Source organism: Mirounga leonina, unplaced genomic scaffold (assembly GCF_011800145.1).
Source record: "Mirounga leonina isolate KUSES-001 unplaced genomic scaffold, KU_Mleo_1.0 Mir_174, whole genome shotgun sequence".
Classification (NCBI taxonomy): Eukaryota; Metazoa; Chordata; class Mammalia; order Carnivora; family Phocidae; genus Mirounga; species Mirounga leonina.
In genome coordinates, this window is record NW_023270451.1 from 2732117 (window position 1) to 2758671 (window position 26555).

At 39.6% G+C, this 26555-nt stretch overlaps 1 long non-coding RNA gene across 1 annotated transcript in view; it reads left to right on the plus strand.

The window, feature by feature from the left end:
* The window catches only part of LOC118020632, a 171683-nt gene extending 148373 nt beyond the window's left edge, over positions 1 to 23310 (plus strand). Inside the window, exon 5 of the long non-coding RNA XR_004681968.1 lies at positions 23241 to 23310. This is a non-coding gene — a long non-coding RNA (uncharacterized LOC118020632). The remainder of the gene's footprint in view (positions 1 to 23240) is intronic.
* The last annotated feature ends 3245 nt before the right edge of the window (positions 23311 to 26555 follow it).

Here is a 26555-nt window from a genome sequence, read left to right on the forward strand (position 1 = left end):
ACAATTACATACATTACAAAATGCTCACCACAATAAGTGTAGTTACCATCTGTCACCATACAAAGTTATGACAATATACTGTATTTTTCATCCCTGAATCCCTGATGATTATTATTTTATAACTAGAAGTGTATGCCTCTTAATTCCCTAGTTTGCCAATCTGCCACCCTCCCACCCTGGCAACCACCAAGTTGTTCTCTATATTTACGAGTCTGTTTCTGGGGTTGGTTGGTTGGTTTGTTCTGTTTTTTAGATTCCACATATAAGTGAAATCACATGGTATTTGCCTTTGTCTGATTTATTTCATTTGGCACAATACCCTCTGGGTCCATCCATCTTGTAGCAGCCCTTTGAAAAGCACCCAGACTTAATATGAAAAACTCATTTGCTAATTTTGAAGTGTTGGTCTGAGGCATAGGGGCCTGGAAGTTACTCTCCAAGCCATCTTTCTGCTTTCCCTCTGCCTTGCTAAAGCCAGTAGGCACCATCTTTTTTTTTTTTTCTTTAATATTCTTTTTTTCCTTTTTAAATTATTTTTCTTTATTCAGTAAATGCCATCTTTTCATGTCGCCTCAGCCTTACACCAGCCAGTGGGCACCATCATAATGCTCACCCTCTGCTGTGCTCCAGAGTGCCAGTATCTCCCAGAGAGGGACTTCTATTGATATCTGGTGTCCCAGTTTTTACACCTGGTGACCTGGTATTTGTAGCTGGTACTAGGGAATGCCCCTTGATCACCAGGCTCTACAGGCCAGGGAGGCTTGCGTTCCAAGATCCCATAGGGTTATAACAATCAGAGAGACAGTCCTTTTTTTTTTTTTTTAAGATCTTATTTATTTATTTATTTATTTATTTGACAGAGAAAGAGAGCATAAGCAGGGAGAGCAGGAGAGGGAGAAGTGGGCTCCCCAAGCCTGATGCAGAACTCGATCCCAGGACCCTGGGATCATGACCTGAACCGAAGGCAGACACTTAACTGACAGAGCCACCCAGGTACCCTCAGAGAGACAGTTCTTGACAGACTACCATTCCCAGGGTTCTGCATAGAGAGCATACCAAAACACCCCCGCCCCCCAGCCTTTCTGTGGAAGAAGCCTTCTTGCTTATCCTGGAGTTTTGATGTTAGGAACAGGCTTCAGGTTTGGCACACATCTAGAGGCTATGGAGCTGCTCTTGGGGTACATAGGCCAGAAGATGCTATATTTATACTCACTACTACAGCTCACTGGTATCTCCCAGAAAGGAATTTATACACTCATCTGGAGCCCTGATATTTTCAACTGCCACCAAGAGACACCTTCAGATAGACTGGCTCTCATGGCCATGGGGCTTATACTTGTTGTCCTACAGGACTATGTTTTTGCACTCCTTAAATCTGTTGCCTGCCATTCCAACCTCCAATCAGCCTGAGACTAGGTGCTAACTGAAATCCTCCCTTTGGGACACTGACGGGTCTTGGCACACCCTCAACTACTGGGAGCTATTAATAATAAAATAGGCTACTTGGACAATCATAAATTCTTGAGAGACAACGAAACGCTAAGGTAGAGTTGAATGATAAGATTCATCTCCTACACAAGGCCACCTCTTCAAGAGCAGGAGACTTGGCTCTTTCATCTAATGATAGAAAACTACACAGAAGGCTTCTGAGGCAAGATGGCAGAAGAGTAGGGGACCTCGTTTCATCTGGTCCCTTGAATTTAGCTAAATAACCATCAAATCATTCTGAACACCTATGAATTCATCCTGAGATATAAGAAAAGAATATCTGGAACTCTACAAGTAGAAAAGTGGCCACTTTCTGCAAGGTAGGAGGTGTGGAGGAGTGAATCTGAGGGGATATATCATAAGATAACGGCAGGAGGAGGGAGCTTCAGTAAGCCGGCTACTGGAAAGTGATGTAGTCCTGAAGGGCAAAATCAGAACCCTTAGAAAGCTGCTCCAATGAGAGACATCCCTGCCAGAAAGGTGCTCAGGTGGTGAAACAGGGCAGAATTCTAGGTAGGACAGTGTGGTCTCAGGATCCCCAGAGTCAGAGAAAGAACAGGCGTCCTGATCTGGTAGAGTTCCCAAGAATTGGAGCCAGGAAACTGGTTATGGTCAGTGAGCCTGGGGGGGGGGGGTCTCAGTTTGGTTCACCATAAACCATGAACCGTGGCCCCATCAGGTGACTGCTCTCTACATAGGGACCCTGAAAAGGACAGGAACATAGGGACCTTCCACCTTCACCTGGAAGAGGTGGAGGGGGTGCGTGCCTGACCAGGTGACAGCTCTCACGACCAGAGCCCTCTAAAATTTTTGACAAGAAAGTGGCGACCCTCCACCTTCCCCCAGACGGGTGGAGCGGGTGTGCCCATAACCAGTCAAAGCTCTCTTTAAAGGACACTAACCTTTAAAGGACACTAACCTGCCACACTCTGCCTTCCCCGGAGATGCCATGTGGGTGCACAGTGCAGGAGCCTACAGAGTTTGGCACACACAAAAGTGAAGACTGTTTATCCCTGAGGGTTTACTAAAGAGAGGGGACCATGGTCTTTTGGCTCTGAGGCTGGAGATCGGGGCATGGCCATTTTTATTTTGATTCTCTGAAGAGGCACAGAAAGTCTTCAGGGAACAAAAGCCACACAGAGCAACCAAAAACAGCTTATATGGAATCCTGCCCCCCTGGTAAGGGGGCGGTGCAACTCACCCAGGCAAAGACACCTGAGAATCAGCTCAGCAGGCCCCTCCCCCAGAAGACCAACTAGAAGAACGGGTGAACAGCAACTTTATGGACCACACAGGACTGTAAAACTCCAGTGCAAAGGGAAAATAGTGTATAGAATTCAGGGGTTTTTTCTCATGATTTGTTTATCTTTCAGTTTAAAATTTTCCATTTCTGGGGTGCCTGGGTGGCTTAGTTGTTAAGCGTCTGCCTTTGGCTTGGGTCATGATCCCAGGATCTTGGAATCGAGCCCCTCATCAGGCTCCCTGCTCAGTGGGAAGCCTGCTTCTCCTTCTCCCACTCCCCCTGTTTGTGTTCCCTCTCTTGCTGTGTCTCTCTCTGTCAAATAAATGAATAAAATCTTAAAAAATTAAAATAAAAAATAAAATAAAATTTTCCATTTCTTTTTTTTTGCATTTTTCCCTTTTTAACTAGTTTCTTATTTTATCAACTCTTTGTTTTTAAGTCTTCTTTTAACTTTCACTTTTTACATTTACTTTTTATAGATATATCCTTCATTTTTGTCTTCCTTTCACTCTATTCAATTTTATTTTTATTACACATAAGTTTAGCTTTCTTTACAATTTTGGAATTGAATGTCTTCTAACACAGACCAAAATACACTCAGGACCAAGTGGATCACCCTATGTTGTCCACCCTGTGAGATTATATTCTCTCTTCCCCCACCGTTTTTTCTCTCCCTTTTTTTTTCTTTTTCTTTTTTCTATTCTTTCCTGATTTCTGACCTCTTCGGATTTGTCTAGTGTGTATTTCCTTCGGGCCATGGTTGATATTTTTGATACTATTCACTCGTTCATCCATTCTTCTCTGGGCAAAATGACTAAAAGGAAGAATTCACAACAAAAGAAAGAACCAGAGATAATACTCTCTGCCATAGATCTAATCAATATGGATATAAGTAAAATGTCAGAGATGGAATTCAGGATAACAATTATAAAGTTACTACTTGGACTTGAAAAAAGCATAAAGGACACTAGGGAATCTCTTAGTGCAGAAATGAGATCTAATCAGGCTGAAATTTAAAATGTTCTAACTGAGATACAGTCTAAATTGGATGCTCTAACAGCTAGGATAAATGAGACAGAAGAAAGAGTGACATAGAAAACAAGTTGATGGAAAGAAAGGAAGCTGAGGTAAAGAGAGAAAAACAACTAATGTATCATAAGGGGAGGCTTCGAGAAATGAGTGATGTCATAAAATGAAACAATATAAGAATTATTAGGGTGCCTGAGGGAGAAGAAAGAGAGAGAGGGCAAGAAGGTGTATTTGAGCAGATCATAGCTGCGAACTTCCCTAATCTAGGGAAGGAAACAGGCATTCATGTCCAAGAGGTAGAGAGGACTCCTCCCAAAATCAATAAAAACAGATCAACACCCCAACATATAATAGTGAAGCTTGGAAATTTCAGAGATAAAGAGAAAATCCTAAAAGCAGCTTGAGACAAAATGTTCCTAACCTACAGGGCTACAAATATTAGACTGGCATCAGACCTATCCACAGAGACCCAGCAGGCCAGAAAGGGCAGGTATGATATATTCAAGGTACTAAATGAGAAAAACATGCACTCAAGAATACTTTATCCAGCAAGGCTGCCATTCAGAATGTAAGGAGAGATAAAGAGCTTCTAGGACAGACAGAAACTGAAAGAATATGTGACTACCAAGCCAGCCCTGCAAAAAAATATTAAGGGGGATCCTGTAAGTGAAGCGTGACCCCAAGAGTAACATAGACCAGAAAGTAACAGAGACAATCCACAGAAACAGGGGCTTTACACATAATACAATGGCAATAAATTGATATCTGTCAATAGTTACTCTGAATATAAATGGGCTAAATGCCCCAATCAAAAGACACAGGGTATCAGATTGGATTAAAAAAGCAAGACCCATCCATATGCTGTCTACAAGAGACTCACTTTAGATGTAGACATCTCCAGACTGAAAGAGAGGGGGTGGAGAACGATTTATCATGCTAATGGACCTCAAAAGAAAGCCAAGGTAGCAATCCTCATATCAAACAAATTAGATGTTAAACCAAAGACTAGTAAGAGAGCAAGAGGGACACTATATCATACTTAAAGGGTCTATCCAACAAGAAGATCTAACAATTATAAATTTTATGCTCCTAATTAGGGAGCATCCAATTGTATTAACCAATTCATAACCAAATTAAAGAAATACATAGATAATAATACAATAATAGTAGGGGACTTCAACACCCCACTCACAGCAATGAACAGATTATCTAAGCAGAAGATCAACAAGGAAACAAAGGCTTTGAATAACACACTGGACCAGATGGACTTTACAGATACATACAGAGCATTCCATCCTAAAGCAACAGAATACACATTCTTGAGTGTACACGGAACTTTCTCCAGAATAGATCACATACTGGGTACAAATCAGGTCTCAACTGATACCAAGAGATTGGGATTATTCCCTGCATATTTTCAGACCACAATGCTTTGAAACTTGAAGTCAAACACAAGAGGAAATTTGAAGGAACTCAAACACTTGGAGGTTAAAGAGCATGCTACTAAAGAATGAATGGGTCAATCAGGAAATTAAAGAAGAATTTTTTCAAAATTCATGGAAAAGTTGAAAATGAAAACACAACTATTCAAAACCTTTGGGATACAGCAAAGACAGTCCTAAGAAGGAAGTACATTGCAATACAAACCTCTCTCAAAAAATTAGAAAAATCTCAAACACACATGCTAATCTTATACCTAAAGGATCTGGAGAAAGAAGAGCAAATAAAGCCTAAATCAAGCAGGAGAAGAGAAATAATAATTAGAGCAGAAGCCAATGAAATAGAAACCAGAAGAACAGTAGAACAGATCAACAAAACTAAAAGCCGATTCTTTGAAAGAATTAATAAGACCAAAACCCCTATCCAGACCTATCAAAAAGAAAAGAGAAAGGACCCAAAATAATAAAATAATGAATGAAAGAGGAGAAATCATGACCAACACCAAAGAAATGCAAACAATTTTAAGAACGCATTAAGAGTATCTATATGCCCAACAAATTAAGGCAATTTGGAAGAAATAGGTGCATTCCTAGAGAGTATAAACTACCAAAACTGAAACAGGAAGAAATAGAAGATCTGAACAGACCCATAAGCAGCAAAGAAAATGAAGCAGTCATCAAAAATCTCCCAAAAAACAAAAGCCCAGGGCCAGATGGCTTCCCAGGGGAATTCTATTAAAAACTTAAAGAAGAAATAATACCTATTATTCTGAAGCTGTTTCAAAAAATAGAAATGGAAGGAAAACTTCAAACTCTTTCTATAAGGCCAGCATTACCTTGATCCCAAAACCAGACAAAGACCCCATCCAAAAAGAATTACAGACCAATATCTCTGACGAACATGGATGCAAAACTTCTCACCAAAATAATAGCCTATAGGATCCAACAGTACATTAAAAGGATTATTCACCACAACCAAGTGGGATTTATTCCTGGGATACAAGAGTGGTTCAACATTCACAAATCAATGTGACAAATCACATTAATAAAGGAAAGGACGAGAACCAGATGATCCTCCCAATTGATGGAGAAAAAGCATTTGACAAAATACAGGATCCTTTCTTGATTAAAACTCTCAATAGTGTAGGGATAGAGGCAACATACCTCAATATCATAAAAGCCATCTATGAAAAGCCCACAGCAAATATCATTCTCAATGGGAAGAAAATGAGATCTTTTCCCCTAAGGTCAGGGACACAACAGGGATGCCCACTCTCACCACTGTTGTACAACATAGTACTAGAAGTCCTAGCCTCAGCAAATAGACAACAAAAAGAAATAAAAAGCATTCAAATTGGCAAAGAAGTCAAACTCTCACTCTTCTCAGATGATGTGATACTCTATGTGGAAAACCCAAAAGTCTCCACCCCAAAATTGCTAGAAGTCATACAGGAATTCAGTAAAGTGGCACGATATAAAATCAATCCACAGAAATCAGTTGCATTTCTATACACTAACAATAAGAAGAAAGAGAAATTAAGGCATCAATCCCATTTACAATTGCACCAAAACTCATAAGATACCTAGGAGTAAACCTAACCGAAGAGGTAAAGGATCTGTACTCTAAAAACTACAGAACACTTACAGAAGAAATTGGGGAAGACACAAAGAGATGGAAAAACACTCCATGTTCATGGAAGAATAAACATTGTTAAAATGTCTATGCTACCCAGAGCAACCTACACATTCAGTGAAATCCCTATCAAAATATCATTGACATTTTTCACAGAACTGGAACAAATAATCCTAAAATTTGTATGGAACTAGAAAAGGCCCTGAATAGCCAAAGGAATGTTGAAAAAGAAAACTAAAGCTGGTGCCATCACAACACCAGACTTCAAGCTACATTACAAAGCTGTAATCATCAAGACAGTATGGTACTGACACAAAAACAGACACATAGGTCAATGGAACAGAATAGAGAACCCAGAAATGGACCCTCAACTCTATGGTCAACTAATCTTCAACAAAGCAGGAAAGAATATCCAATGGAAAAAAGACAGTACCTTCAAAAAATGGTTCTGGGGGGTGCCTGAGTGGCTCAGTTGGTTAAGTGTCTGACTTCAGCTCAGGGCATGATCCCAGGGTCCTGGGATCAAGCCCCACATTGGGCTCCTTGCCTAGTGGGGAGCCTGCTTCTCCCTCTGCCTGCCACTCCCCCTGCTTGTGCTCTCTCTCCTCTCTCTCTCTCTCTCTCTCTCCCTGACAAATAAATAAAATCTTTATTTAAAAAAAAAATGGTGCTGGGAAAATTGGACAGCCACATGTAGAAGAACGAAACTGGAACATTTTCTTACACCACACACAAAGATAAACTCAAAATGGATGAAAGACCTAAATGTGAGACAGGAATCCATCAAAATCCTAGAGAAGAACACAGGCAGAAACCTCTTTGACCTCAGCCACAGGAACTTCTCGCTAGACACATCTCCAAAGGCAAGGGAAACAAAAGCAAAAATAAACTACTGGGATAAAAAGCTTCTCCACAGCAAAGGAAACAGTCAACAAAACTAAAAAGCAACCTATGGAATGGGAGAAGATATTTGCAAATGACATATCAGATAAAGGGTTAGTATCCAAGATCTATAAAGAGCTTATCAAACTCAACACCCAAAAAACAAATAATCCAATCAATAAATGGGCAGAAACTTCTCCAAAGAAGATATACAAATGGCCAACAGACACATGAAAAAATGCTCTATATCACTTGTCATCAGGGAAATACAAATCAAAACCACAATGAGATACCACCTTACAGCAGTCAGAATGGCTAAAATTGACAAGTCAAACAACAAATGTTGGTGAGGATGCAGAGAAAGGGGAACCCTCTTACACTGTTGGTGGGAATGCAAGCTGGTGCAGCCACTCTGGAAAAGAGTATGGAGATTCCTCAAGTAGTTAAAAATAGAGCTACCCTATGACCCAGCAATTGCACTACTGGGTATTTACCCCAAAGATACAAATGTAGTGATCCAAAGGGGCACCTGCACCCCAATGTTCATAGCAGCAATGTCCAAAATAGCCATACTGTGGAAGGAGCCAAGATGTCCTTCAACAGATGAATGGATAAAGAAGATGTGGTATATATACAATGGAATATTACTCAGCCATCAGAAAGGATGAATACTTACCATTTACATTGACCTGAATGGAACTGGAAGGTATTATGCTGAGCAAAATAAGTCAATCAGAGAAAGACAATTATCATATGGTTTCACGCATATGTGGAATATAAGAAACAGCACAGAGGATCATAGGGTAAGGTAGGGAAAAACTGAAGAGGAAGTCATCAGAGAGGGAGAAAAACCATGAGAAACTCCTAATTCTGGGAAACAAACTGAGGGTTGCTGGAGGGGAGGTGGGGGGGGGGGATGGGGTAATTGGATGATGGGCATTACATAGGGCATGTGATGTGATGAGCACTGGGTGTTATATGCAACTGATAAATTATTGAACCCTACATCTGAAACTAATGATGTACTATATGTTGGCTAATTGAATTTAAATAAAAGATTTTTTAAAAAGAAACCAACACAGAAAGTCAAGCAAAATGAAGAAACAGAGGAATATGTTCCAAACAAAGGAACAAGATAAAACCTCAGGGAAAAATGAAACCTAATAAAATGGAGATAAGTAATTTACCTGGTAAAGAGTTTATGGTAGTGGACATAAATATGCTCACTGAACTTGGGAGAAGAATGGATGAACACAGTGAGAACCTCAAGAGAGAGAATATATAAGGAAGTACCAAAGGGCAGTCACAAAACTGAATAATACAGTAACTGAACTGAAAAATACACTGGAGGGTTTCTACTCCATTTATCAGACTAAATGAAGCAGAAGAAAGCATCAGTGAACTTGAAGACAGGGCGGAGGAATTCACCCAATCAGAGCAGCAAAAAGAAAAAAAGAATGAAAAGTGGTGAAGATAGCCTGAGGGATTTATGGAACAACATCAAGTGGACCAATATTGCATCATAGAGGTCCCAGAGGAAAAGAGAAATGGGCAGAAAGCTTATTTGAGGAAATAATGTCTGCAAACTCCCCTAACCTGGGGAAGAAAACAGACATCCAGGTCCAAGAAGCCTAGTTAGTTCCAAATTGAACACATGATCTATCCCCCCCAAACTTAGTTCATCTATGGTGTCTTATATTTCAGTAAATGGCACCAAAATCCATTTAACTGAGCAAGCCAAAAGCTTAGGGCTTGTCCTTGCCACCCAACACTTGCTCATCCTCCATATCCAAGCAATCACAAAGAGTTGTTCATGTTACCTTCTGAGTATCTCAGTCAATTTCCTTTTATCTCCTCTCTTGCCCATTCTACCCCCAGCTCTTCCCTGGACCATTGTAACAGCCTCTTACCTGGTCCCTCATATCCTCCATCCAATTGTCTACTTTGTTGGCAAATTGATTTCTTTTTAATTTAATCTAAATGTGAGCATGTCATTTCCCACCTTAAAAGCCTGTCGGTGGATTCCAATTGCTCTAAAGATTAGGACCAAAATTTGCATTTATATATATATAACACATATATATATATATAATGTGACCCCTGTTCTCCTTTTCCAGATGCATTTCTCAATACTCTTCTCTCATGGGAGTGACTGTCAGACCTCTGGTCACTTTGGCCTTCTTCCAGTTCCAGGAATATACCATGTTCAGTCCTGCCTCAAAGCATTGCATAGTGTTTTTTCTCTCCCAAATACACTTTCTTTTCCTTGTGTTTACTGAGTTAATTCCTTCTGTTCCTGCAGATTTTAATTCAAACAACACTTCCTCAGTGAAGCATTCCAAGAACTACCAGCCCAGGTCAGGTCCATCTTTTAAACATACTTTCAGCCTCTTGTATCTTTCTTTCACACCACTTTTTATGGCTGGTATTTCTGTTTGACCTCTCTGTCTTCCCAAGTTGACTGTATACTCCATGAGAGCAGAGACAGCTTCGATGTTTCCATCACCAGGGTAGCCTAAACACCAGGCACAGCAGTTGATACAAAGTCGATGCTGAATAAATAAGTCAGTAATGGTGTTTTATTGTGCAAGGCAGGCAATAAGAGGTAAAGAAAGATATTAATTCTATGCCTAATGTAATAAATATAAAAGGACTCAGAGGAGGAAAGAAATCAATATAAATAAAATTTCCAGTGACATATTTATGAACCTTTTAGGAACTGGACCAAAAGGTGGTTGGGAAAGTGTATATAACTCTCTGCCATGTCCTCTGCGGTGCTGACAGATTTAATCTGGAAAGATACACCTCCCAATAATAGATTCTTTAAGAAAACTGAAAAAAAATGGACCGAGAGTTTGATTTATGAGACAATTGGAAAATTTGAGCACTGATTTCATTATACTATGGAGTCATTATGTTTTGTTTGATAATGCTATTGTGGATATATTTTAATAGAGAGTATTTTTATCTCTTAGAGATCCATATTGAAATATTTATAGGTAAAATGGTGTAGTATCTAGGATTTTCCTCAAAATAATATTTAAAGTGCTGGCTTTAACAAGATTGACCCTGCGCTGACAGTTGTTGGAGCTGGGTGATGTGTGCATCAAGTTGTATAAGTCATGCTCTTTATTTTTGTATATGTTTGGAATTTACAATTAGAAAGTTATTTAAAAGAAACAAACAAAAGAAATGCACCAGGCCAAAGCTGTTCACAGACAACATGCAAGAAAGAACTGTTATGTTGTATAGACTTTTCCAGAACATAAAAAAAGATGCAAAGTTTCTCAACTCATTCTTTGAGATTAGTATAACTCTAATATTAAAACCACAGACGGATATAGTGTTAAAAAAGACAACTCTAGGCTAATATCATTCCTGAACACAATTGTGGAAGTCCTAAATGTAATATTAACAAATGGAATATAGCAATATATAAAGAATAATACATAAGTAAGTAAGGTTTACTCCAGGTAAACAAAGTCAGTTTAATATTAGGAAATCATTCTGTATAAATTATTGCTCTGAAAGATTAAAAGAAAAAGCCCTTTCACCAGATACCAAAAAAGAATTTTAGAAAAGTCAATGCCTGCTCATGTATTAGAAGCAGAAATGCACAGCAAACCAGAACATAAAAATCAATTTACAGTGTAACAGAGCAGATGGTAGCTACCCTGGTGGTAAACATAGCATAATGTATAAACGTGTCAGATCACTAAGTTGTACGCCTGCAACCCATGTAACATTGTGTATCAACAATACTCAAAAAAATCAGCTTACACTCTTTACCCTACTATAGTCCTGAACTCTATAAATAGTATGGGTTTAATATTCCTGGTGGGGAGGGTGGGAAGTTCTCAGGCCCAGCACAGGCCAATGCAACTGAGCAGGGAAGGACAGGGAAGAGAACAAAATTCAGCAGAGGTGAAGATGGGAGGTGACCCTGTCTCTTACTTAGAGCAGAGCAAGAAGAGGAAAGAAAGATGGGCACCTGCTCCCCTCCCAGGGTGTAAGATAGAGCCCAAGGTTTGGTCTATTTTGTATGCAATTTGTTATTTTTAAATAAAGAACAGTCGACATGCAATAGTCTATTAGTTTCAGGTGTACAGCATAGTAATTTGAGAATTACATACTTACAGAATGCTCACCACAGTAAGTGTGGTTACCATCTGGCACCAGACAATATTACAGTATTATTGACTATACTCTATCTGCTGTATTTTTCATCTCTGTATTTGTATTTTTTGCTGAAGTATGGCTGACACACAATGTTACATTAGTTACAGGTGTACAACATAGTGACTCAACAACTCTCTAAAATATGCTATGCTCGCTGCAAGTGTAACCACCATCTGTGCCAATATAACACCACTAAGATACCATTCACTATATTGCCTATGCCGTACCTTTATCCCCATGACTTATTCATTCCATAACTGAAAGCTTGTATTTCCCACTTCAGCCATTTTGCCCATCTCACCAACCCCTTCCTTCAGTCTATTCTCTGTATTTATGGGTCTTTTCCTGTTTTTTTGTTTCTTTGTTTTGTTTTTTAAATTCCACATATAAGTAAAATCATGAAGTTTTTGTCTTTCTCTGTCTGACTTATTTCACTTAGCATAATACCCAATAGGTATTATTACATGATGTCGCAAATGGAAAGATCTCATTCTTTTTTACTGCTGAGTAATATCCCATTCTGTGTGTGTGTGTGTGTGTGTGTTCACCACTTCTTTATCCATTCATCTAGCAAAGAACACGAGTTGCTTTCATATTTTGGCTATTGTAAATACTGCTGCAATAAAAATAGGGATGCATATATCTTTTTGCATTAGTGTTTTTCCTTTATTTGGGCAAATATCCAGTAGTGGAATTACTGGATCATATGGTATTTCTATTTTTAATTTTTCTGAAGAACTCCATACCATCTTCCACAGTGGCTGCCCCATTTTACATTTCTACCAACAGTTAACAAGAGTGGTTTTTCTCCACATCCTGGCCAATGCTAATTTCTTGTCTTTTTGATACTAGCCATTCTGACAGGTTAAGGCGATATCTCATTGTGGTTTTGATTTGCATTTCCCTCATGATGAGTGATGTTGAGCCTCTTTTTATGTATCTGTTGACCATCTAAATGTCTTCTTTGGGAAAATGTCTTTTCAGGTCTTCTCCTTACTTTTTTTTTTTTTTTTAAAGATTTTATTTATTTATTTGAGGCAGAGAGAATGAGAGACAGAGAGCATGAGAGGGAGGAGGGTCAGAGGGAGAAGCAGACTCCCCGCCGAGCAGGGAGCCCGATGCGGGACTCGATCCCGGGACTCCAGGATCATGACCTGAGCCGAAGGCAGTCACTTAACCAACTGAGCCACCCAGGCGCCCCTCAGGTCTTCTCCTCACTTTTTAATCAGATTGTTTGTTTTATGGTGTTGAGTTGTATGACTCCTTTATATATTTTGGATACTAACCCCTTATCAGATATATCACTTGCAAATATCCCATTCAGTGGGCTGCCCTTTTTATTTTGTTTATAGTTTCCTTCACTGTGCAAAAGCTTTTTATTTTGGCATATACCCAGTAGTTTATTTTTGGTTTTGTTTTCCTTGCCTTAGGAGGCAGATCTGGAAAAATATTGCTACGGCTGATGTCCAAGACATGACTGCCTATGTTTTCTTCCAGGAGTTTAATGGTTTCAGGTCTCACACGTAGGTCTTTAATCCATTTTGAGTTTCTTTTTGTGCATGGTGTAAGAATGTGGCCCAGTTTCATTCTTTTACATGTAGCTGCCCAGTTTCCCCAACACCATTTATTGAAGAGACTTTTTCCCGTTGCATATTCTTGCCTCCATTGTCATAGATTAATTGGCCGTATAAGTACTGGTTTAGTTTTGGGCTCTCTGTTTTGTTTTTATGTCTGTGTCCATGTGCCCGTGTGTCTGCTTTTGTGCCAAGACTGTACTGTTTTGATTATAATTGCTTGAGAGTATAGCTTGAAATCCGGGATTGTGATGCCTCAGGCTTTGTTCTTTCTCAAGATTACTTTGGTTACTCATGTCTTTTGTGGCTCCATACAAATTTTAGGCTGATTTGTTTTAGTTCTGTGAAAAATTCTATTGGTATTTTACATTGTTGGGTTTTTGTTTTTTGGGGTTTTTTTTAAAGATTTGATTTATTTGATAGAGAGAGACACAGAGAGAGCAGGAACACAAGCAGGGGGAGTGGGAGAGGGAGAAGCAGGCTTCCCGCGGAGCAGGGAGCCCGATGCGGGGCTCGATCCCAGGACACTGGGATCATGACCCGAGGCGAAGGCAGACGCTTAACGACCGAGCCACCCAGGTGCCCCATTGTTGGGGGTTTTTTTAAGATTTTATTTATTTAGGGGCTCCTGGGTAGCTAAGTCATTGGGCGTCTGCCTTCGGCTCCGGTCGTGATCCCAATATCCTGGGATCGAGCCCCGCATCGGGCTCCCTGCTCGCCCCGCATCGGGCTCCCTGCTCGCTCGGCAGCAGAGCCTGCTTCTCCCTCTCCCACGCTGTCTCTCTCTGTCAAATAAACAAGATCTTAAAAAATAAATAAAAAATAAAATAAAATCATTTAAAAAAGATTTTATTTATTTATTTGACAGAGAGCACAAGCAGGGCGAGCTGCAGACAGAGGCAGAGGGAGAAGCAGCCTTCCCTTGAGCAAGGAGCCAGATGTCGGCTGGATCCCAGGACTCTGGGATCATGACCTGGGCCGAAGGCAACCACTTAACCGACTGAGCCACCCAGGCGCCCCCTATGGGTATTTTGATAGGGATTACATTGAATATGTATTTATTTTGGGTAGTATGGACATTTTAACAATATTAATTCTTCTAATTCATGAGCATGGAATATTTTTCATTCATGTATGTCCTCTTCAGTTTCTTTAATCAATGTGTTATTGTTTTCAGAGTACAGGTCTTTCGCCACTTTGGTAAGTTTATTCTTAGGCATTTTATTCTTTTTGGTACCATTGTAAATGGGATTGTTTTCTTTACTTTTCTTTCTGCTAGTTTGTTATCAGTATATAGAAATGCAATGGATCTGTATATTGATTTTGTATCCTCCAACTTTACTGAACTCTTTGATTACTTCTAATAGTTTTTGTTGTTGTTGTTGGTATTGGACTTTTGTTTGTCGGTAGTATTTTGATTACCAATTCAATTTCATTGTTAGTTTTCCGTCTGCTCAGATTTTCTATTTCTATTTCTATTTTCCTGATTCAATCTTGGAAGATTGTATGTTTCTAGGACTTTATCCATTTCTTCTAGGTTGTCCAATTTGTTGGCATATAATTTTTAATAGTAGTCTCTTAAACCTTTGTATTTTTATTGTGTGAATTGTACCTTCTTTCTTTTTCTGATTTTATTTAAGTTCTTTCTCTCTTTTTTTTTTAATGAATCTGACTAAAGGTCTATCAATTTTGTTTACCTTTCCAAAGAATCATCTCTTAGTTTCATTGACTTTTTTTTTTTTGTCTCTATTTCATTTATTTCCACTCTGATCTTTAGTATTTCTTTCCTTCTACTAACTTTGGGCTTGTTTATTCTTTTTTTTTTTTTTTTTTTTTTTCTGTTTTCTTTCAGTATAAAGTAGACTGTTTATTTGAGATTTTTCTTGTTTCTTGAGGAAGGCCTGTGTTGCTATAAACTTTCCTCTTAAAAATTGCTTCTGCTGCATCCCAAAGATTTTGGAACATTTGTGTTTTTGTTTTCATTTGTCTTCAGGTATATTTTATTTCATTTTTGATTTCTTCATTGACCCACTTGTCGTTTAGCCTCTCTGTGAGCTTTTTTAGTTTTTTTCTTGTAATTGATTTCCAGTTTTGTTTCCTTGTGATCAGAAAAGATGCTTGATCAGATTTCAGTCTTTTTAAATTTATTGAGACTTGTTTTGTGGTTTAATATGTCACCTATAATGGAGAATGTCCCATGTGTACTTGTAAAGAATATATTCTGCTGTTTTGGGATGAAATGTTCTATATATATGTTAAGTCCATCTGGTCTAATGTGTTGTTCAAAGCCATTGTTGCCCTACTGATTTTCTGTAATAGTTGTTTAATTAAAAAAATTAACAAATAATGCATAGATGATCAATAAGTTATATTGATCAAATTTGTTGCATAATTTTCCAGTTCACTACTCTTATATCTTTGTCAGCCCAGCATTTATCATGTGATCAAAAATAATACAAACTTCTAAATGTGTAAAAATAATTGGAATGAGTAAATATAGTCTGTATAAATGTACTTCCTCTTTGATTTTTAACACATATCCGTATACCAATTAGAATTTGGGACCCATGGAGCATTTTTGCCTATTTATGCCTTCCCAAATTATGTAAGTCCTTGCATTTCAGCAGATTCATACACATCAATATTAGTTTGTATAATTTCATTGTGAAGAATCCTGTGAATTTTTAGTAAATGTAATCTGGCACAGAGCTTTAAAGTCATTCTTAAAACTTGAATATTGTTGGCACATGAAGGACTACACAAGAATATCCAGAATATGGGGATAGGGTAAGGAAAAAAAATCATCTGAAAGTGAAAATAGAAAGCAATGTAATCATAACACCAAAAGCTGAAGAAATGGTTTGCAAATGTGTTGCCTGATTTGGAAAATGGTTGATTCCTGTGTCAAGAAGACATGGTTCGTATATCACTGATGTAAAATGAAACTGATCCCCCTCTCCAATTGCATTGTAGCTTGCTGGCACACTGAAATGGTACCTGTGGGATTTGCACTGTTTTCTGATACTATCCAGGAGGCGCTTTGATCCTAGAAGACCAAGAGCCCTAACCTTGACCATATTATTGCCAGAATAAAGAAAGATAATTTTCCAGACTTAAATGGCCTAATGAAGATATCTTTTGAGAGCATCTAACACTCTGTTAGATCTGCCAACCAAATTACTAATATGTAAACTCGTTTTCAGAGGGAAACTGCTATACAGAATCCCATTGTCAAGTCAGGTTTGTTTCACATTGCAATTTATTAAATTTTCCCATGAAGTGACCAACCTTGAAGCTGCTTGTGAGCTTAGTTGGTGTTTCACAGTCTCTCTAGTTTTATTTTAAATTTTTTTTTATTTATTTGACAGAGAGAGACACAGAGAGAGAGAACACAAGCAGGGGGAGTGGGAGAGGGAGAAGCAGGCTTCCCGCGGAGAGGGAGAAGCAGGCATCCCGCGGAGCAGGGAGCCCGATGCAGGGCTTGATCCCAGGACCCTAGGATCATGACCTGAGCCGAAGGCAGACGCTTAACGACTGAGCCAACCAGGCGCCCCTCACAGTCTCTATAGTTTGATCAGCTTTGAACAAGCAATTGATAGAACTCTTTCTAGGCCAGCTCTAGGACCATGTAGATACTCAAGATATTTTTTATATGAAGAACATAATGGCTTCTCCGGTGCTTCTCCCTTCATTTGCAATAGATATTTACTCTCTAAATAAGAAAATATCAATAATAAATATCCAACTTATATTTATTTAGTATTTGGCCATTTTCTAAAAATATATTTATTTCTTTGCTTATGCCCACTGAATGGACAAAAGAAGACAATTACACAAGACAAAAATTTCCAAGATCTTGTTTCATTCAAAAAAATGTTTTGTCTATTCCCAGCAGCTTCATCTGTGTAGACGTGATTTGCGTAGTCCCAAGGTATTTTGTGACTACAGAAACACAGGGTCAGAGTTCACTCTGGGGACAGAAAACCAGTGCCAGGCAGAATGGAGCTTGGAAAAGTGAGAACAAAGACTAGTCTGAAAACAAATGGCCAGAAAAGTCCAGGAAAAAAAACTAAGGAATGGATAGGGGCACAAATTTATTCCTAATTATGGAAGCCTTCGGGACCAGGTATCCATTTAGCCATCAGGACATAGGAAGGAGAAATCCAAGTAGTCAAAAACTCAGTAAGCAAGCAGGTAATCCTATAGTTACCTAATAGAAATCTCAAGCTTAAAGCCCAAATTGAGCTTTTAATTTGATCCCCTAAATCTCTTTCTGAAGTTGTCCACAACTCATTTAATGAACCACCCTACAGTTACAGCCAAAACCTAAGAATAATCATTGTTGATTCCATTCTTCTCCATATAGTTCTCATGAATCTCCTCCTACTCTCCCACACACATCTTATGCCTCAGCAAGTCCTGTTAGCTCTATTTCCAGATATCTCAGATCTGCCCCTCTTTTTTTCTCTCTCTCTCTCTTTCCCCTGATGCCATCTTAGTCCAAGCCACTATCATCTCTCATGTGGACTGCAGTGGTCACTTAGCTGGTTTCCACACTTACTCCCTTATCCCTTATAGTCTCTTCTGCATACAGCAGCTGTGTTGATGCCAAGTTGATGATCAGAGTTGGAACAGTTGAGTTAGACCACAGGATCAAAACCTTGCATTGAAGATAGTAAAGCAGGAGGACAGAGAAAGAGCATGAATGCCCAAAGCATTATATCATTTCTGCATTGCTTATTCTCAGAGAAAGAAGTAAAGTTAAATCTTATTTAGGGCCCTGTTTTGGGGGGTTTGTTTTGGTTTGTTTTGGTTTGGGTTTCTGGTACAACCAACTAAGTGTAACTGCATCCAAATACAGACTCTGGATGGAATAATGTGCTCTAACAAGGGACATGCTTTAATAGAGATAAAGCCTATCCCCTGTTTCTCTGCCTTCCGTGGTGGCCCTTTCAGACAGAGCCCCATCACTCAGAAGAAGGCTGCGGTCTGTGCATCCTGAGCTCTAGGAGCAGCAAGGGAACAGTGGTTTAAGGTGGGATGTCAGCAGAGCAAGGCTAAAGTACATCATTTCTGAGGGGACACGAAGGAGGGAAAACGGATTCTTGGGTTTCCCCATAAGATTGTTTGCCCCTAGGAGGCAGAGTTTCTATCATATAAATCGCTGTAGGTCCAACAAGATCTTGAGCTTAGAAGCTGCTCATGAAACAATGAAATTCAAAAAAGGCCTTTCCGAGAGGCAACTATCCCTTTGAGCCCAACCTGAGCTTGGCCTCTTTTTTTGTCAGTGAAAATTATGAATTTTTAACTCAATCAATTACTTTCCTATATTTAGTATTAAAGCTCTGCGTAGAAGCACCTGGTGGCTCAGTCAGTTAAGAGTCTGCAATCAGTTCAGGTCATGATCCCGGGGTCCTGGGATTGAACCCTGTGTCGGGCTCCCTGCTCAGCAGGAAGCCTGCTTCTCCCTCACCTTCTGCTGTCCCCCCTGCTTGTGCTCTCTTGCTCTCTTTCTCTGTCAAATAAATAAATAAAATCTTTTTTAAAAACCTCTGTGTAAAATGTGTTGCATTGTTTTGTTTATATACCAGCTAGAATAGTACTACATGGAATTCAGTGCTTAATAAATGCTTTGGGATGGTGGTGATAACAATTTATTGAACAGAAGCTCACATTAATTTTTAAAGGTCTAACCATTAATACATGAAAAAGTATCTAGATGGTACTTAAAAACTACTCTTGACAATATGAGAGCCAATACTGTGTTAGATTTAGTGTAATGATACATGGGCACATGATGTAAGAGTATAATGAAACTAGTTGAGTAAATGTCTATGAGAGTAAGTCATTATTTTGTGCTCACTCCTCAGAGATTTTAATGATCACACTAGAAAAAAGTGTAAACATTTTTGCTAGCCCACACACATTTTTCTGAGCCTGCTCAAGGAGTAAACATGGCCTTCTGTTGCTTTACTGTAGTAAAACCACAGGCAGGGGGCAGGGCAGGATGGGAAGTTAAGGGGCAGAGGTAGGATTCATTCTACACATTCTACTCAGGTTGATTCTGGAGTCCCAAAAGGCCACTAGGAGTTATATTTGCACTAAGACTGCCTTGGGAATGGTCAGATTATTACCCCATAACAAGGAGACAGAAGAGGCCAAGTGTAGGAGCAGATTCTTTCATGTAGGCAGAGAATTAATTCACCCTGAGACAGAAGACCTCTGAGGCATCTGGGCTCCTAGCTGGTAGTGATATGGTCATTACTGTTGTTACCCATGCAACAGACAATACTTTTTTTTTTTTTAATATTTTACTTATTCATCTGAGAGAGAGAGAGCACATGAGCAGGGGGGGAGAAGTAGAGAGAGAGGGAGAAGCAGACTCCCAGCTGAACAGGGAACCTGACATTGGGCTCGATCCCAGGACCCTGAGATCATGACCTGAGTGGAAGGCAGACGCTCAACCATCTGAGCCACCCAGGTGCCTCATAACAGATATTTGTAACCTCCTTCTTTCTTCCAGGTGGAGCTTTCCTCCCATTCTACCAACTGAATACTGAATATGCCTACATTCTTACTTTTTCATCCTCCCTTACAGCTAGGACACGGACATACATCCAGCTCTGGCCAGTAGGGCCCAAGGGAAGTCTGTGGGGGCCTCTTGGGAAAGGTTTTTGCATCTAATAGAGACATGTGTTCCAAACAAAACCCCACTTTCTCTTCTTGCTTCTGTGTGTTCTTGTGTGAGGTCGTGATAATTAGAGCCGTGGCAGATAGCTTGTGACTTGTGTGACAAAGACACATCTTCAGTACATTGAGGGTAACAGAGTGGAGAAAATGGAGAAGAGCCAGGAATCTTGCTATTCTTGAATTAGTGAGCCCAGCCTAGAAAAACCTACCTTAAGACTCCCTGCTGTGGATGAAATTAAACCCCTATTCCTTAAGCCACTTTTAATAGTAGTTGTGTTAGCTGGAACCAAAAGCATCCTCTCTGAGAAAAGTGAGGGAGACTTTCTTAAGACAGAATGGTACCATGCAAATATCCTCTAGGTAAGTAAGCCCTTGAAAAGTTGTCCTACATATCTGAGATGAGAGAACTACAAAAGCCAGAATTCTTTTTAAGGATGCATTCTGAGCTACAATCACTTAGTGGTCCCAGAGCCTTACCCAGCACCACAATTCACAGAAGTCCAAAGCCACCGAATGGGCACGAGTTCAGGATTTGAGCTGCAGAAGGATGACAAGTAGAATAGAAGAGCCCACCATCAGCCAGAGCAAAGAGCAGAGACAATGACCCCCAAATCCAAGAGTAATCAGTGCCCTGAAGTGAGTGTCTTTGAAACATTTTCAAGGAGGATCTGGGACCGTTTGGAAGAGAAGACTATAAGCCCTAAACCATGTGGTTTGTTTCACAAGTTCTTGATTATCCCAGAAGGTTGGTGGGACCTCCAGAAACAAAAGAAAATCTAGAACGGTTTATTGTGTGAGCATCTATGGTAACTTAGGTGTGGTTCAGGAAAAGAGAACACTTAAAAAGCCTTGGCAAGCTCCATGAGCCTTAATTAAATTGGATTATTTTAATTGAATAGTATATACAGACACACTGCTCAGTTTTCAGGGTGGTGCCCATGTTCATTCTTACTGAGTTTAGATGAATTTGAAGAGAGGATTAATATCCTTATATGCAGCTTATAGCATGAAGTATCTGTGGGAATTCCAGTCCATGTGCCCAACTCAGAATTCTGAATTTCAGAGAAGGCCACAGGGATTCTATTATGCATGAGGCACTCCTTGGCCTCCTCTGAAAAATAGCGGAAGACTCTTTGGGACTGAAGTTGGCCCCAGGTTGGTATGACTAACACCCCTGGCTAAAGATGGGATCCAAAATATTCCTTAGCTTCTAATTAGCAGAAGCTATAGGTGAACAGAAAATTCACCGCTGGGAAAGAAAGAGGCACCTGGTCCAGGTCCAGGTAAATTTTGGGGTAGATAAGAGATGATTTCCTCTGGGACCTACAGTCAAGTTCCATGCCAAAAGGAACTGTGGAATGATAGGTTCAGACTTCCTTTGGAGAAAATGCTGTCACCCTGGGGTCAGAGGGAAACACAAGAGGGATAATGGTTAAAGGAAGAAAAGAAAGGTTTTTTTGTGTTTTGTTTTTTCTTTTTACTGAGGTTATTAGCCAATATCTGTGAAATGTAACCATTGGGTCTGCCAGCCTGTCTGGCCAAAGGGTCAGTGCCACACAGACTGAGGTAGGTGAGATGAGGAAAGAAAGCAGAGACAGGAGGCAGAGACCTCTTTTTCTGGAAAAAGAGAGTGATACCGTGATAACTGGAAAAGGAAGTTTGGCTCTTTCAGTTTTGTTAAGAGGAGAGAAATCCAAATATGTCTATATGCCAAGAAGAAGTCAACAGGAAGGGGGTGTTTAAAGGTTCAGAACAGAGAGGGGTGATGTCTAATTGAGCAGGACCGGGGGAGACTGAGTGGGGGTGGGCAGGGAGGGATGGACCCAGAGCACCGATGAAAGAGATTCACCTGAGGCAGAAGGAGGGACTCCTCTTTCCCTGAGCCTGGAGAAAAAAGAAAACACAGTGTGTGGAGGCCTGTATCTGTCAGGATAAACCCGGTTATGCTTGTGGTAGCAACCTCTAAAATCTCCACGGCTCACAATAAGAAAGGTTTATTTCTTACTCACACTACATGGCCAGCACCAATTGGCCCTGATTTGGTTCTGGGTTGTCTGCATTTCAGGATTTAGGCACATGGACCAGCCCCTATGTGGAACACTGCAGTCTCTGGGGCAGAAGGAAAAGAGAGAAGACAAACCATGCCCGAGCTCCTAGAGCTTCTGCTAGGAGTGATGCTCATCCCCACGGTGCACATTTCATGGCTAAAGCAACTCCCATCATCACGCCTGAGCTTAACACAACAGGGACATAGAAAAAAGATGGTGATTTTAGGCGAACAATACAAGCTGATAGAAGTTGCTCCTTCGTTCATTCAGTAACTATTTGCTAAGCCCCTACTATGTGCCTGGTGCTACACTCTGAATAAGACAGACATGCTGTCGTAGCTAGGACCATTTAGGGAGTTCCCGCTGGTGGCCTTGCTTTGTCTGACCGACACAGGGGACTCCCCATCTGCTGAGAGGGAGGGAGTTGTTTCGAGGTAATAGGTTTGAGGAGAGAGGTAAACATTTCAAATAACCTCTGAGGAAAATGGGAAAGAAAGCCGAATAGAGGGAATGGAATGGAAGATAAGCCCTACACGTCCTACTGTGGATGCAAATTCATGGCTGTGTGATGTTTCCTATGAATGCTCAGTAGCCTGGATACTCTCAGAGCAGAAAAGGTAAGGATTTGTAACCAGCTGGGAGATGATGGAGGCAGGGATGGTGTGGGTAATATGAAGGAATGGGGTCTAGACTAGGTCTCGATAAGGAGAAAAGGAAAGTCATCCAGGCAGGTGCTGGGTCTTGAGAGCTAAGTTTAGGAGGACAGTGAGTGAACTAGAAAGGCAGGTGTACTGACCCAGAATACAAGCCTGCAATTGAAGGTCTCACAGGTAGAGCCTTTCTTGGTACAGAAACGCTCTAGGGCCTGGGCCTGGGCAGCGCTCGTAGGTCTTTATTCGGGCCTTACTCTGCACTAGTCCCTGCAGTTCAGGGTGATGTTCACAGGCAACTTGCTATTGACCTCACAGTCCCATGCTGAGTTTGCTGCAGATAACAGAGTAACTACCAATATTTTTTTGTCTCCCTTCACACCAGATCCCAGTGATTTCATAGCTGCTTTGGAAAAGACTGAGGATAAATATGGCATTTCTTCTTGAAGTCCTCCAATGCTGCTTTGGACATGTGTATACATTCCTATTGAATTGAATCACATTGGGATTAATTTTTTTCCTGCTTCCCACTCAATAGCAGGAAACTCCTTTTGACATCAGCGTTCTATACATGTTCACCAGCTTCAACACTATCCTCTCTGAGGAGGGTAAAATGGTGCTCATCTCCAAATCATGTAAAGTAAGATGGAAACAATAAAATGTGTAAATGGAAACATAAGAAAACAGAACAGGAAAATATTTAAAATGGTTTCAAGAAAACTGGTCTTTTTTAAAATTCAGTTTTATGGAGATTCAATTTATATATGATAAAATTCACCAACTTTAAGTATAGAACTTAATGAATTTTCACAAATGTATACAATTGTATAATCACTACCCCATTTATCATTTCCATCACCCCAAAAAGTTCCCTCACATTTGCCCCTTTACAGTCAATCTGCCTCCCTTAACAATCACGGATCTGCTTTCACTATAGTTTTGCCTGTCTAGAATTTCATATAAATGAAATCATATAGCATGTAGCCTTTCATGCTTAGTTTTCTTCAAGAAAACCAGTCTTATATTGAGGATATGAAAATCCTCAGTTATAAGTTAGGAAAGGCAAGGAAAATAGTTTCACCGGTCTGCGTCCGCCTACTTTGGCTTCATCCTCAGTATTAATTCCCAAGAAAAATCGACTCTTACATGCTAGTTATATTTTTCTCAATTCCATTAGAAATAAATACATCATTATTGAAATGAGAAATGTTTATCTGAGTACCACTGACACACATCTCATGTACCATGAGTGATCAGCAAACCACACTCCAGAAAACACTTCATTAAAAAATCTTAACAGTTTTTATAGTTGTAGCAGTCTCATTCTCTCAGTCATTGATTTTGGCTATCGAGTCTTAAGGTGACCGTCGGAAAAATGCATAAGTAATATGACACCCAAATCCTCACACAGAGCATCTAAACTTGTGCACATCTGTCCCACTTTTAAAAATGAACTCAAACCTTTTTTTCTTTTTGCTCTCTACCATGACTTCCCACTTTATATGGTTGGAATTAGAAAAATTTATGTTTGGATACAAAGGGAAACAAAACTAATAAAGAGGAGGAAACTGATGCAGCATATGGACTAGGGAGACTTCCTGCAGGATATAAGATTTGAGGAGGGTTTAACATCAGATGGATGATGAACCCAGCACTGTCCAGGTATATAATGGGTGTAGCAGTCAGACCACAAGGACATTTGCCAGGCAATGACGGTGAACAATCCAAGTCCATGTGCTAATCCTTCCTGTTTGTGGGTTACACTTAACGCTATCACTTCTGTATTTTCAGAAGACTCAGTAGTTTTCTGTGTTTCTGTGTGACTGCAGAGGGCCCAGCAGACTGAGTGATTAAAGAGTGCGCCAAGGGTGGGCAGCGCTGACAATCAGATCCATGAAGACCCACATCTTTCCGTAGATGAGTCCTTTTCCTTGCGAAATTACAACTCTAAGAGGTCCCCAAAATGTCATGGAAGTTTGAATTTAAAAAGGCCTAAGTTTAATTAAAAAGTTCTTTTACATTTGTCTTTCTGACAGTAGTTGCTGCTTGGTAAAACTAGAAGTTATAAAGGGCAACGGACAGGACCATTGTCAGGAGTTGCAGATGGGGGAATCCCATGCCTACTTCTCTAGGGGTTTTTTCCTGTTTGTTTATTTTATTTATTTATTTATTTATTTATTTATTTATTTATTTATATATTTATTTATTTATTTATTTATTTAAACTGTGTTTCTTACTGAAGTGAAGCCAGGTCAGATTGGAATGTCTGAGGCCACTTTGAAATACAAACGTGTACCAAAGTCTGTCTGGAAGAGTGTGTGGAAAATAGGAGTGGTGCAGTAACACCCACTTGGCCTGATCAAATATATGAGTGGCAAGCTTTCATAGTACTCTGCGGATATAAATCAAGAGCTGGATGCCCAATTTACCCTGCTTGACTGGCCATTTGGTAGGAATGGTAGTTTAACCCAGGGCTTTGAATAAAGTGAGGGATCCAGTTGAGTCTTTGTATTGACATTATTTGTCATGTGTGGTTACCCATGAGAAACAGTTTCTCAGAAACTTTTACATGCTACTAAACGTACTGAATGCTAGCTGTTAAGCTCTTTCAAGGGAGGCCATCTTAAAAATGAAATCTTAATTTTGTATCGTACTGAAGCCCAATTAATTCAAAATGGTCCGGTGTTTAGCATGTAGGTAGTTACATACAGTGTGTGCCTGATTATTAGGCAAATGGTGATTTTCTAACGTTCTCTCTTCTGGAGATAGCTATGAGGGTTTAAGTCACTAATATGTGTGCAGGCCTTGTGACTTTCCTACATTTAACAAACAATGTCAATGCAATATTAACATTTTTGCTTGTATTGATATTAAACTTTTTCACCTCAAAGACAGCAAAATCAAATTTTATTTTGCTTTAAAGAAAATGCTACCATAAACAAAGCCCATTTTGTAATCAGAACCCATTTTTTTTTTCCTGCATAAGGCAGCATAGAACAATGGTCATTTATACATACATGGATTCCAGGAAGCTAAGCCAAAAGAATTTGTCATTTAAGTAAGGTTGGTTATGGAAATGTTAAATCAAGAAAAAAGCACCAAATCAAGAGAGGCATAAAGGATCATCTTCCTTCTTTGAATCACACTGCACGACTTGATAAAATTTGCCAAAATAAAAAAAATTTTAAATGATTTACCTACTTGTTTTAAAAAATAATTTCCCCCAGTAAACACAGGGTCAACCAAAAAAAATCCTCTTTGTTTTCAACTTTTATGCTGAAAATTATTCTTATTCTATTATTCTAAATGTATTATTATTTACTACCTTGGTGAGTGTACGATTACTACCTTGGTATCTCACCACTTCCGTAATCTTTGACTGTATGGACTCTAGATGGGGGCGACTCTCCAGAATCTGTACTTATTCCAAGACACTCCAATCTGTACTTATTCCAAGTCTGGACCCAAGTTGCTTTTAACTGAAGAGGTGTCCGTTTTGTTGTGATGAATCTCTCAATTCACAGCGTCCCCCTTCTCATCCCACCCCACCCCCCCAGATAAAATGAGATTTTCACTAACTTTAAAAATAATCTATAAAGTTCCTGTGCCAGTTGTCATTGAACCGCTTTTTTTCCGGCTACTTGTATCTTGTAAAACCTAAATCTTGGAATTAAAAAAAAAAAAAAAAAAGCAGCAGCAG